The sequence below is a fragment of the Ambystoma mexicanum genome, chromosome 3q, assembly GCF_040938575.1.
Source record: "Ambystoma mexicanum isolate Mex_15411 chromosome 3q, UKY_AmexF1_1, whole genome shotgun sequence".
Taxonomy (NCBI): domain Eukaryota; kingdom Metazoa; phylum Chordata; class Amphibia; order Caudata; family Ambystomatidae; genus Ambystoma; species Ambystoma mexicanum.
The window spans coordinates 533,978,591-533,992,976 of record NC_090926.1 but is presented as its reverse complement, the minus strand read 5'-3'; positions in this window follow the sequence as shown (position 1 = coordinate 533,992,976).

Here is a 14,386-nt window from a genome sequence, read left to right as displayed (position 1 = left end):
CCTTTGATATAGACCAGGACCAGCCACCACATCTTTGGAATCCAGTAATTATAAAAGTTGATTGTCAGTGCTAGAAAGCTGTGTATCCATGAAGTAAATGTGTCTCGCTGACATTCCAAGAGAGTCCCTTCGTATTGTTGGGAGAACTAGAAACCATAGAGCTGCACGCATGGCTTTCTTTGGAGACACAGAAAGGTTCTCCATTAAAGGGACAAACTTTCCCTTCTATCTGGGACATTTGGGTCTGGATAAGTTTCCCTTTAGACTCCATTTGGAATAGGAAGCCTTTCCACTAGCACATACATCATGAAAGCGGTCCTGGTCAGAGGCAGGGTGTCGCTTGGCTTGATACTTCAGTGGGGTGGGCAGGTGTAGACCCTTGTGAGGGCTGGTGTTTGAGAAAATGTGGCTGGCCCTGTCAGAGGATCGTTCCTATGAAGCCTTCAGGCCAAACATCCAATGACTCCAAGGTTTCAACGGGCCCCTTAAGCCACCTCCTCAACGATCCCCGTAATCGGGATGGGGACCTTGTCACTGTACATTTATATTAAATCTTGAATTTCACTCAAGATCTAGCAACATGCTTAGCTGCCATAAACTGCCCGTTTCGTCTACGGGAAATTGTTGAAACAAGGACTTTGAAACTAACATTGGCTTGATAGTTTAAGAAGCCCCCTGGACATGTCGTGCAAAACTACAAGTCCATCTGTTAGAACAAGTACACATGCACCCATAACACACAGACCAGGGAACATAACCTAAAACAAAAATAAATGTTTTATTGGACCTGGGGATTTCTACAAAATTCCTGACTTCACAGCTCTGTGGAGTTGCTATATATGATGTTGTCTTTTGCTAATGCCGGCAGGAAGTTTGTTAAGAAAACATACATGGTTATATAGAGCTTTAATTGTTTAAAAAAACAAATATTAAGATTTGATGAAGACTTCCACAAAACCCTTTCATGGGGACTAGTTATATAGTTTGAATTTGCGAAATGCGAGAGAAAACATTCCTGACGCATTTACTTACGTATATAGGTGATACTTCTGACATTAGGGTCTGATGCACAGAAGCATTTTATAATGGTGCAATCCCATAGGAAAACGATCTGTGAATTAGGCCCTTAATGACTTGCATGGACAATGTACCAGATTATTCCCCACTCTTCTTTCACTGGTATATATTCACTTCGTATATATTCACTTCGCATTGTCATTATTTGTAAAATGAAATAAAATATATTTTTTAAAAGAACATAGCTGTTGCAAAGAATCTAAAAACATTTCAATTCTTTGCAAAGACTTGTGGTGTCCCTTTACATGGGTGAGGAATGGGAAGTAAACACCCATGCCTTCTTCACTCATGTAGAGCTCTGTGAAAGGCATTAGGTTGACCCCGGGTGACATCACGCCCTTCTGGCCCTACAAGATCCTTTTAGGGCACTGAAAATACGGCAGTTGAGGCATCCTGAAGGGCCTTTAACCCCTCCCTCTGCCTGTCTTTCTCAGGCCAGGGGCAGAGTCAGAATGCTGACCCTGCCCTCTGCCTGATATAATAGGCACGAGGGGAGGCCAAAGTGCCTCCTGACCCACTTCCCCCCCCAAAGTGATGACGTATGTATGCACAGGGAAGCCCAAGAGAAGATTCCTGCTGCAGCCCTACTACGCTTTTAAATGTGAAAAAAAAGCCTATGTGTCAGAGTGACAGCGTATCTGTGCGAGCATGTGTTTTGGTGTGTGCCGTTTTGAATGAAGATGTATGAGTGCGTAACTGCTTGTGTGAATGCTACAAATGTTTTTCATGAATGTGTCTCTGTGTTCTGGTGGGTCCCCTGTGAGTGATTGAAAGAAGGTGTATGCCTGCATTGTGTGAATAGTGTGAATGTGTATACAGGACCTGATTCTGAGCTCTGTGTAAAATAAGAAAGGTGTCGTTCTGTGATGGAAAGACATTTCTTATTTGCTCATTATTTTGTGCTTAGTTATATAGATCAAAATTTAGAGCAAATAAGAAAACTGTCATTCCGTCACAGAATGACCCTTTTCTTATTTTACTTGGAGCTTGCAATCAGGCCCTGCATGTGTGTGTCTTTGTAAGTGTTCTAGTGGGTGTTGTGTGAATGATTAATAAAAGCTGTATAGATGTGTGACTGCTTGTATGAATGTATTTATCACTGGTGTGACTGTGCATGTGCATGTATGCATCTGAACGTTATGTTATCATGTATTTGTATAGCACCTTCTGCCATAGTAGGCATCAAAGCAAAGGACGAGTATGACAGAAAATTCAGTAGTGGAAAGGGGAGCAAATTCAAAGTAGATACTTGTGATGAAGGCAAGGGATAGATGAAGTGCTCAGGAAGGCATGGGAAGGAAAAGATGGAAGAGCTATGCGTACAATTGGAACAAATTCATCATAGGACTCACCTGTATTCTATGGGGCGCAGTGCTGAAAGGAGAGATGGGTGCGCCAGGGGTATGTTTGGAATCTGCTCGCTGCATGGTGAGCTGGGGCATGTTGAAGCCATAACCAAGAAAACACAGGTGGTAGCACCTTTTTACTTCCCTAGGGCCCCCAACAACATTTGGCAGCGGTTATAAGATAGACATCTGACAACAGCTCTCTGAAAGGTGAGCAAAAGAAAACACAAATATTTTGGTTTCCTTATTTAATTATGTCATGGTTACCGAAACCCTGGGCTTGTGTGCAAAGTTCTTAACAACACTAACCCTGTCTATGGCTTAGACGGGGCCAGGCTTCTGAACCTTCCACTGTCTCATGGTGAGCCAAGGCATGTAGAACCCATGTCCAAGACTACACAGCATGCAAAGCCCCCCTATTCACTCTCCTGAGCCCCTAACGGCTAGGTTCCATAGATAGGAAAGCGGGAAGGAAAAGTGGGCACATTTCATTGAGGGTGTGATCTGAACCATGGGCCTCATTATGAGGTTGGAGGTAGTCCTGGCTCTATTAGCATCATGACTACCTCTAATACCGGTACCGTGTCCGGTCCCGTTCAATGGGGACTTACCGGTCTATTCTGACCTTTGCGGGACCGGTAAGTCCCCATTGAAAAAGCCATTCCCCATTCCCATTTCAGCCCCCATAGGGCTCAATGGGAAGCGGGAAGGTGCTAATAATGGTACCACAAATTGTGGTACCGTTATTAGCTCTGAAGTCCCTTAACGGGTCCCTTGCATAATGCCTGGTAAAACCAGGCGTTAAGGAAGGGACCTGCTAAGGGACCTCGTAGTAGGGCGGTAAGGGATTACCGGCACCGGTCCCTTACCTTTGCCGGTAATCCCTTACCGCCCACCTCGTAATGAGGCCCCATGTCTTTTTAAGAGCAGATGCCCCACTCTGACCTTCTTGAAGGTCCAAGAGTCCAGCACCCATAACAGGACTCCCAGCACAGCGTCCCCGCTGCACCAGTGCAGACGGTAAACTGTTCCATTTTAAATACACCTCCAGTGTATTACAGGCACCAGTCAGCCCTAATTGATTTATATCTAAATGAACCAATAACGTCCTGAGATCCTGACAGCTATCCCTTTCCCCACAGATACCTGTACGGACAGCACCGCTATCAAGCAACCATCCTGATGAAGGCCACTACCACCTCGGGCTCTTACCCAGCCCAGTCTGGCCGAAACACTTCCGTGTCGATGTCTTGTGGCACAACCCCTGTATATATGTTCTTGTAGATAGTGTTGTGTACACCTTTTGTGTATAGCACCCCCGGACCTACCACAGTCCTGGGTCGCACCTTGTTCAATCCTATGTCACTATTCACTTGTATTGCATACTTGTGCACCACTGTGGAAACAGCTCCTCAACAAACAATGAGGACGATACTTACCGGTATTTCCCTCTGAAAATAAATGGCTGTCCAAATAAACTTTCGTGCTTATGTTTAAATGTGTAAACGTTTAAATATATTCATCTGTTCAAAATCGTTTTGAAGACAAAATAAAATAGCTTCAAAACCTGACAGCTGTCTGAGGATCTCTCACCCTGATTAAAAGTGTTTTACATACAGGTTCCAGAGTCCTGCCAGGGCCTTGAAGGTAATGGCGTGAGGCAGGAATCCTCTTAGGATGAGGCTGGGTGCTTATGGGAATTAGTTTACATAATCCTGCCTTTGTCTAGCCTCATCACCCTGGGCTGCAGTTACTGTGTTCAATGTGTATCTGAATGGTGTATTGTGTGTGTGTGTGTTGTGATAGGTCAGAAGAAGGAGACAGACCAGTTGTTGGCATTCTTTTAAATGTTTTTTTTGGAATAATAAGTAAAAAGGCCTTACTATGTTTAATCTGTGGATTTCCCTGCCTAACAAAACTAACTATGGTGCTCGTTGTTGGTTGTGAAGCCCAAAGTAAACAGACTGTCCTTCATACGAAACTAAGCTGCACCAACCCTACCACTAAGACAAAACAACTAAAGCCCAGGAGAATGACTTCCTTCTCCTGCATAGGCTTCCACAGCCTTAGTATATAATTCTTAGATAGTTGTTGGTTATCTCTTGTATTAGCTTGTTCCTTTAGGGAGCATTTCAAAGTCTTTGGTTCCCTTTTCTCTTTACATCTCCTCCTCAGCGTTCTTGGCCTTTGAATTTCTCTTCTGTTGTTCTCACCTTCCCCCAGCGGCTCACTGTCTCTAGAGCCCTGGTTCTCTCAAGGCTGGACTACTCCCAGCCTTGAGAGTACTACTGCTACTGCACTACTGCAATAGCCTCTTTCTCAACCTCCCTGCCTCTGCTTTGCGCCCACTGCAACTCATCCAGAACAGAACTGCAAGACTTATCGTTGGCCTCAAGCCCAGGGACTGCATCTCTCTGGTGCTGAAATCCATCCACTGGCTCCCCGTGGCTGCAAGGATCAAGTTCAAGCCCCTCTGCATTGTCCACATGGCTTTCTGTGGCCTGAGTCCTATCTCCAACAATGCCTACCTAAACACTGTCCTTCACGAGCCCTCTGCTCATTTACCTCCAACCTTCTGCGAGTGAGCAGGTTCTCCAAGCAGAGATTTGGAGGGAGATCTTTATCCTGAGCAGGTGCCTCCCTCTGGAATGGCCTCCCTGCCACGCTCCGTCTTTAGCCCGATCGCCTTAAATTCCAGAAACTCCTTAAAACATTTATTTTCTCCTCTTCCTTCTCTCTTCCTCTAACCTGCTAACCTCTCTCTCCCCTCTATCCTCTCTCCCTCCTTTTCATCACAGCTTGCTGACTGGTCAACAGCTGTACCTCAGAGGCCCAGAGGTCCATGGTACGTTTGCAAGTCTTCCTGCACTTTCATCTGGGCCTGCACTTACCTCATCGCTACTGCACTTGGTCAATGACCCATGAGAGTGGCATCTCCCAGCACTTACCAGTTTCTGATTCACTGGGTGCACTTGGACCTCAACCCCACCCCTACAGCACTTGTTCTACCCCCACCCCTTCCCCTCTCCTGTACCATCTGTGCACTTGCATGATCTGAACGTACCATGCTTTGAAGATCATCTCTCTATCTTCCCTATCCCCACTCCTTGCATGGTGTCGTCTCAATGCACTTGGACAAACTGCAGAATCGTCGTCAGACCTATTTGCTGCTACCACACTGTCAACTGTATTATATGCACTCACTCTGCATGTGTAGACGTGCATTCTTCAGAAGTTCAAGGGCTCTGAATGACTGTTGTTTTTTTCCCCTGTTCCCTCCCTCCTTGTGCGCTTTAAAACACTTGCCTTGTGTATAGGCACTTTACAAATAAACATTACCATACCATGTGTCTCTGAAAGTCTCTCTTTGTCTGTTATATCTGGGGAAATATAATTCCTCTGTACGTTATTCATGTTCTTCGTATTCCTATGGTTCTTTAGCTCCTCGTAGGTAAGATATGCTATAGCAGGATTCTCCTTTTCTGGTTTACTGATTTTCTCTTTGGTGCAAGCATCATAGACCCAAAACGTATTCTCATCTTCTTGAACACTTGGTGTATTACTGAGATGATTCCTGTAAGTATTCTCACTGTTTTGGTTCTCTTTGGTGTCACTGGGATGAGTAGGGTAAGTCCTGTAATAAGTCTCACTCTCTCTGCTCTTCCTCGTATCACTGGGACAAGTAGGATGAGTCTCACTCTCTCTGATGCTGGTACCCGTTACACCAATGTTCCCTCCTGGGTCTTGCGCCATCCCAGTTACCTTTTTTACCCACGGGTTGGCATCACTGGGCCTGCATGTTGGATAGGGACTAGTCTTTGTTTGGTCAGGATGACTTCTGCTCTCCCTCTTACTTTCTCTGCTTCTTGTGCGTGGCTCTGCAAGGCCAGCATTACCACAGTCTCTGCAATGTTGCCAGACTGCTCAGACCACCTCTCATGGGTTATGCCACCACTCATGACGGTCTCTCTCTTGGTGATTATTGTGCACACCAGCTGGTTGTTTCTTCCCTGCGCAGGATCTCACTGTCTCAGTCAGCTTCCACGATACTGCTGATTTGAAACTTCTGGGTTTCAGCTCTCTCTGACAGCGGTCTTCTTCCTGTTTATAATCCATTGCTGGGTCCATCCCAGCAGAGGATTCTAGTCCTTTTTCTCTTCCAGTTGAGCACTCTCCATTAGTTGCTCATTTCTCCTTGTCACAGTATTGCTTGTTACTAACCACTGAGTGATTGCTATTACTCGCTCACTCTTCTTCTTCACAGTAGTTTTACAAGGCCCTAAACAGATGTGGCAGCTTGTGGCACAATATCAAACATAGGGCAACACATAGGGCAGGTGCTATATACAGTTGTTTGGCTTTATGAAGATTCTGTTTAGGGTCAAAGAGAATAACATCTGTTTTCCCTGGATTCAAGTAGAGCCTCTTGTGTAACATCCAGCGCTCTACTTCAGCCAAGCAATTGATAAGGACATCAAACTCTACCTCAGGGGTCTAGACTTTAAAGAAAGTCTGTGGGTCATCAACATCATTGCACATTTTGTAAAAATCCACAGCAAAGTCTGTGCATATATGTTAAAAAGAAAGGGTAAATGTGGAGAACCCTGAGAGACACCAGAGGTGATCCTTAGTTTGGTTTATTTCATTGTAGTTGAGCCGTCACCACCTCTTCCAATGCCTTCTCGACCCATGGCTCCCAGGTACAGGCCTATCATAACATAAAGAAAGTGGGATCTACCATCCACTGAGGGATTCTTAAGAAGTGGCGTGGTTGCTTTTAAGCGGATCCGGAACAAGACCATCCTCCAATGATTTATTGACAAAATGAACAATAGATTTTGCCTGGGTTTTAGCTGACAATGATGAAAAAGCATCTTCCACCCGATATGTAGGGCATATTTTTTTAAACCACAGAAGAATGTCCAGTTGTGCATCGGTGTGAAAATATGAAGTAATGCATGGTAGAAATAATGGAGTACTAGAGGTATGAGATGAGAAGAATTGGTTTGCAGATCCCATTCCTGTTTTCTGGATTTTGACATTATTTTGTACATAGAGCACCATTGAAATAAGAAAAGGCTTCCAGGAATTTACATAACTCCTCCCATTTGGAGGATGACATTGGATCTTATGTCATTTTCAGAAAAAAACAGAATTGTTTAAAAATAAACTTCCTCAGGATATTTGCAGCATTATTTGCCTCATTCTGTATGATAACTTTTTAATTCAAAAATAGTTTTCTCATCCTTTGTCAGGAGTGCTTGAGATGATCCTCAGTTTTATTCTTTTTTCCAACATCTTTCTCCTTTGTTAATTACAGTTTTGGTATTTTTTAATTGAAAAGCATACCACATAGCTGGATGTTTTCTAATCCTACATTCCTGAAGGAGGGCAATAAATCGCAGGGCTGTCGAAAGGAAATTGAAAGCTGATCAAAATATTCACTACAGAGCAGTCCCTGATCAGTGGTAATTTTCTTTGAAGTCCTTAGAATTTCAAGTCTAAAGAGCCTAATGAAATGCTCCGACCAGAGTACCTAAACAATATTTTCCTCAACTATTAATAAATCCCTATGAAACACCTGATCAAGGCAATTGTATCTAATATTGGTTAGCATATTAGAAAGATAGGACAGATCAGGTAAGGCAATCATTAGCTGACCTGCCTCATATCTATCCTGACAATGTATCCATAAATCTCCTAAAATTATAAAATGCTTACATTCTAACACAGTCAAACTCATAAACAGGTTCAATACCTTAAGTAAATATTTATCTGGTTCTAGTGAGTCATTAAGAGAGGAGAATGTGAATATTGGACTAGTTCTCATTTAACACACATCAGATCAGAGCAATTATCCCATGATGGTGAGGACTGTGATGTTGAAAGATGACTTGAATATTAAGGGAATACCACCTCTATGTAGTTCATCTCTATTCATCCATTTGATGTCATAATTGGATGAGACCATAGTATAAAAAAGGCTTCACAGTCCTCTCTGAACCAGGTTCATCTATGAACCAGGTCTCTGTGATGAAGACTATACCAGACTGCTATCATGAACAAAATCTAGAATGACTGAAGCATACTCAATTCTTTCTTTATTAATTTATATAGAACCAAGATAAGCAAGCCCATGGGCATCAGAGCGCACACAGCAACAAACAACAAATAAGCATATTGGATTGGTGATTGGGAACCGTAGAACAGCGGGACCCCTGTGCTTATTGGTGAAATTGTTTAATGTCCTGCTGCGTGTGGATGCAGTCTATTAGGGACAGTGCCTCACTGTCTCTGGTTAATAATTAGAGGTTTGGTGTTAGACCTGTCACATTTGTGCTGGACACTACAAATTGCAAAACAAAACCTTCTCCTTAAAAAAGTTTGCGGAATGTGAATTTGTGATTATTCAAATGTGTATGGTATTTAGCTGACACGTGTTTCAACCTTACAGGTCATTTTCAAGGCAGGAAGGATGTGGTTAATTTGGTGATACCTTCTCATGGTCATGTGGGGGAGGCCTGTCACTATATCTGGTGGGTCAAACATGTGTCGGCTAAATCTCAACAAACAACTTTGAATAATCACAAATTCAAATTTTGCAAGCTTTATTATGGAGAGGTTTCTCTTTACAATTTGAAGTCTCCAGCGCGAATGTGACAGGTCTAACAGCAAACCTCTAAACAAATAAGCATACATTCTTTTAATAGACTGAATTCATGTGGAAGAGTATTCCACAGTTTAGGAGCTGCTGTGAAGAAGTCTCCCTTGTCAAGGGCACTGTCATCAATAAACATGCATACATTTAAGTGTTGATAATCATAATGTGCGTTTGTGGCTTGGAGGCACTGCCCATGAGGCTGTATTTAATGTACCTGAGTTTTGCAAATGTCTTCATTTGGGCCTGCACTGATTCCCCTGCCCCTTTCAACCCCTACTTTTCCTGTTCCCTTTCACCTCCTTCCAGTCAGTGTGGTCTGAAGCATTATTTGCTTGCAGCACAATACATAACCCTGGATAAAGAAATGATATACGTAAATCTGCCTTTCACTCAATGAACAGTTGATTTCATTAGTGGGGTGGTGGATGATGGTGACTTACTTGGGTCTACAAGGCTAGCATACCATCCTTATTTGACTGGTTCAGGGCACCTCCTGACAAGGGGTTTCTAGGTCATTGTGGGATAAAAGTGTGCAGCAGGGACCCCAGCCGGCCCATAGGACTGGGGTTTTCCCAAACAGCACTTTAAGATGGAATAGCAGCACCTGTGAGATGGATGGGGATGCAGATTAGTACTCAAGCATCAAATCAATAATGACAACTCAATGGTTTGGCAAAGGGAGTCTGTTTAATGACAAGTACAAAAAACGGGGAGTTATGAATATCAGCAGTTGCTCGATCTTCCTTCTCGCTTCAACTCCGATGGACTTCACAAGAATCACATCTTTTATACTAAAAACTTGTCATCGCTGACGTGAGACGCTAAAAATGTTGCATGCAATTCTATTGGTTATAGGAAGGTAACTTTACTATAGGCACTATTTCTGTATATGATAGTGGAGTAAAATGATTGGATAACTAGTGTCAGGTGGGGCATCTAAGCTCTTCTTTCAGAATGACTACTGTGGACGTCACTAAAAGTACAACGTCTCATTGGTTCTATGGACTATAGGATCCTAGATTACTTGGTACATTGTGATTGGGTTGATACCACGTCACCTTGTACTTTTCCACTTTGCTTAGCAGCATGCAGAATGGTCAGCCAGGAGCAGGGTGCCTGTCAGCTCCCGTAGCCTCCCACCAACCAGTACCACCAACCATCCATCACTGACCCACTGGCCATGTGTCAATTAGTTTCTAATTTGTAGGCCTCAATGCTGCCTCTCTGTCTGGGAGAACTTGTATATCTGTGCATGGCTCAAGGCTGCACATAGGTGTGAAGGCCCCAACTCTTCTTGCTTGACAGGTCACGTGTTTTAGGCACCGTGAGTCATCTTAGCCTGTGTCAGCTAAGATGACCTTGGTTTCTTTGCACTGTTAAGGATTTCAATCATGCAATGCACCCTGGTCCCAGCCTAGCATGCAGTGCGCAAATTAAATACTTACTTTATTGTGTCTATAGGTTCAATATTCTGAGTGATATACCACTCATATCACACCCCTCCTCCAAATACCCCCAGGTCACAATGGACCAGGAATCGGGATGGTTGGTAAAGGTAATATGTATTTATTTATTTAAAATTCAAATCAAACATATGTTAATATATGGGGGAGCAATCACCAATGTGGTGACAATACAAATAGAAAGTAGGTAATGCAGTTGAATTCACTTCTAGCAACACAAAATATAAAACACAGAGAAAAGAACAGTTTGGGCTTGTTGGAAGATAGCACTTGAGTTAAGATTTCCCCCTGCACATTTCTCAACTCACAAATAAGCAATTTTGCACAGATGTAAGGGAGCAGTAGGTATTCAGGAATAAAGAACAGTCAACAGAATTTAAAGATAACCTTCCCTCACCAAACAATAGAGAAAAATGGTTTGGAAATCTCACACTTTTAAAATGACATTCGAAAATGGCTGAGCCAAAACAATGAAAAGTGGGCAAAAATCCCTAAATCAATATACATCTCTATGGGAGCAACATGGGAAAGATGCCAACAAACATGAGCGATAAGTTAAGCAAAAGTAAACACTTTGAATCTTAATGGAAGTTTGGAAATACTTGAAATTGATAAGCACACGTGTAAAACTTTGCAGAATTCTGAATTCCCGCCTAAAATTCACTAAACAGTTTTTAAGAAAAACAGGTGAAATATACTATTTTGGGATGCGGTTCTTATGTCGGGATGTAGCTACATGTCTTATGTTTAAGTCAGAGTTAAAATGAAGTCTCTAGCTATTTAATTGAGGAAGTTATGCAAAGTTGAATGAGAGATGTTTTTAGAAAAATAGAGCAGAGAAAAACAGAAAATCGGTTTTAAAATGACAGGGTAATGTTATTTAAACTAGATTTAATGGCTAAGAAAAAGAGAATGCTACCCGTGAATCTCCACATTTACACGGCCGCTTGTAATCCTTCACATAGCGGGTACCCTGTTTTCTTTATGGGAATTACTTTATTTAATCAAAATCACTAATGGCTTAAGGTCTAGGAAAACAAAATGAATAGAAAGTTGGCGCTAACACTAGGAATCACAGACAGGGTTGCAAGAATGGTTCTGACAATATTACAGGTTCTTATGGTAAAGACAGGATGGTTTATAGATTGGGATAGGAAACAGCAAGATATGCTATGGCTTATTATGATTCCTATTTATACACACAGTCAACTTTATTTTAAGATTTTGGACTGTCAAGGCTTCCGGTCATCACACGGGTTGGGTCTAACAACGAACAGGGTACATCTGGTGGAATTGGGACAGCGGGCGGTTCTGGTCACCTGGACTGGCACCTCAGATTGGACTGCGTTGGTTACTGGAGACCGGAGATCAGTGGGATGGCAAGTTTGGAGCAGGCAAGCATTTAGTGGTAGCAAGCCAAACTGGATCAAATTGCTTCCCTTAAGTTTTGGGATTGCTTCAGAATTTGGGCCTAGCTGAAAAAGGAGTTCAGCAATGCATAGGCCGTGGCTTTGCAAAGAAATCTGTAATCGGGAGCAAAGATGGAGAATTCAGGAACAGGGTGTCATGCGGAAATCAGGATGAAGTCAGGAATCAGTCTGTTTGTGTGCTGTGAGGTTCCCTTATTTATCATGCCAAATGACATCACTAAGGTTTATGGTAGGGGCAGACTTACAACCCACACCCACAATGCTATGATTGGTGAAAGGCACAGGGTTTCTGCCTTGCCTTTTGCTGGTTGAATGACAGAAATGGATGTCATGGTTTATGATATGATCTGGAAACCTCCCATAACTATTGGGACCAAAATCTAACTTTTCTACAAATACATATTTATGTAATTATGCCCTTTAAGAAAATCAGATACATAAATTACATTTTTCGTGGGTCACATTCCAATCCAACTCCCAAGTCGGTGGGACCTGGTTCAGTCTTTCTGTTGAATTTTGGCAATTTTAACTATGAAAGGTTTGGCCTAACATTTCCCAATTTTGTACATATATGTGCAATTACCCGTAGGACATGTGTACATAACGTTAGGTTTGCAATATTAATAGTTTTGGCGCCATTGGTCATTCTTTGTAACATTTTGTCCTTTACGCAGTAAGAAATTCTACTAAGTTTTCAAATGAATAGCATAAATTCCAATGTACATGTATGCATTTCTCATATCTTTTCTCATTCTGGCTGCCAAGTTAAATGTCTTGAAGTTCAGTGGCAAAATGAGCATTTTAAACCCAAAAGTCACATGTCAGTTTTTTTTCTTTCTTCCCAAGTGTAAGCAACTGTCAAATCCTTTCCAGTTGAATAGGGGCCTCTCCCTGGAGAGTGGAGCTTCCTGCCCCTCCCCTGGAAGCGTGAGTGTCCAAGCCTGCTATTGTCTTCGCCTGGGGCAGAGACAAATGTTTTATGAAGTCCCTTTGCCATGAGTATGCAAGGCCATCCAGCAGCAATTAGCCTTTCCTGCCAGCAGTGGAGGTGTCAACCTTTCTCATGCTAAGAACTGTCAGTGGGTTTAGCTCTAAGTTTCACCTTTTTAAATCTTTCATTTAAACATATAAAATGAAACAGTTTATAGGTGAATTTTTAACATTAGCAATCCTTTAAGATTCTTAAAGAATTAAGCCTTTACACGAGAATATACTTTGCAACAGGCGATTTTGCTTCCCATTCAGGCAAAAGCACATTTAACATATTTCTTTTAAAGAAAGCCAGTTTTCCTCTGCAGCAAATACACATTTTATTCAGCATTAGTTCTTCCCTTGAGTGCTGGAGTTGTTTGCAGCATGGATAAATGTATCAAGCCTTTGTTTGTAGTTTTTCTCTGAACAGTTGTTTCCTGATACTTGTTGCAAAGAAAATAGTCACGTTGGCGTGAAAAATGAAAACACAGTCCCTGGTTGATTTCTCAAGGACACATTTGTCAGTAGCTGTCACTCAAATGAGGTCTGGTTCCTTTGAGCCACACTGGATGATCCTGGGCATTGCAAGGCCCTTTTAATCTCAATGATTCAGTAGAAATGAATGGATCTAGTGCCAAAACAGCACGTTTTGAGGTTGAAAAGCTAACATTTTAAAAGACATTTTCGGTTTTCAACACAATTATGCTGTTTCATTCATTTTTGCTCCATGTTGACTGTGGTAGAGCCCACTGGCACATTCCTGCAGTGATTACTCTTGTTTTACCCCACCTGAAATGGAGTTGGCAGGGCGTTGCAGCCATTTTCTGGTTATTACAAAACACAGTTTCAAGATGTTATTGCGCCCAGGAGCGAGCGTGGTCATTTTGGGCTGTTTCCTTCACCATTGCAGTAAAGTGATGTAGTGGGGCACATTGGAATGGGTCAAAATATCCCACAGCACGCGTCTCATACATCTGAGTTTCGTTTCTTTCTTTGGCTTTTGATTCCTGTGTTTGAGGGCCTTCTCTCCTGGGGCCTCTGGTAACTTGCCGTTGGTTCTGCCATTTTGCAAAGTGGAAATATAAGTCATATAAAGTGTTCCTTTTGAGGTAGATATATATATATATATGTGGTGCTTGCCGCATCTAATTTCCTACTAAGCATAGCACGCCACAATATTTCCTCAGCTTTCTTGCGTTTCCAAGCATATGTACACGTGTAAACTGGTTACATATCTTCATGGCTCTTATGGCATAAGATTCTTATACTTGACATCGTCCTTTTACTTAAACACATGATGCCGCTTATCCTTGGTGTTTCGTCTCTTTTCGTCATTCACAGGTCATCATTTTCTTTTATCTGCGAGTCAGTCCGAGTTCTTGTGATGTCACCCTTCATCCTCTTTTAGGACTTTCGTGGCTTTGTCAGGCATTACAT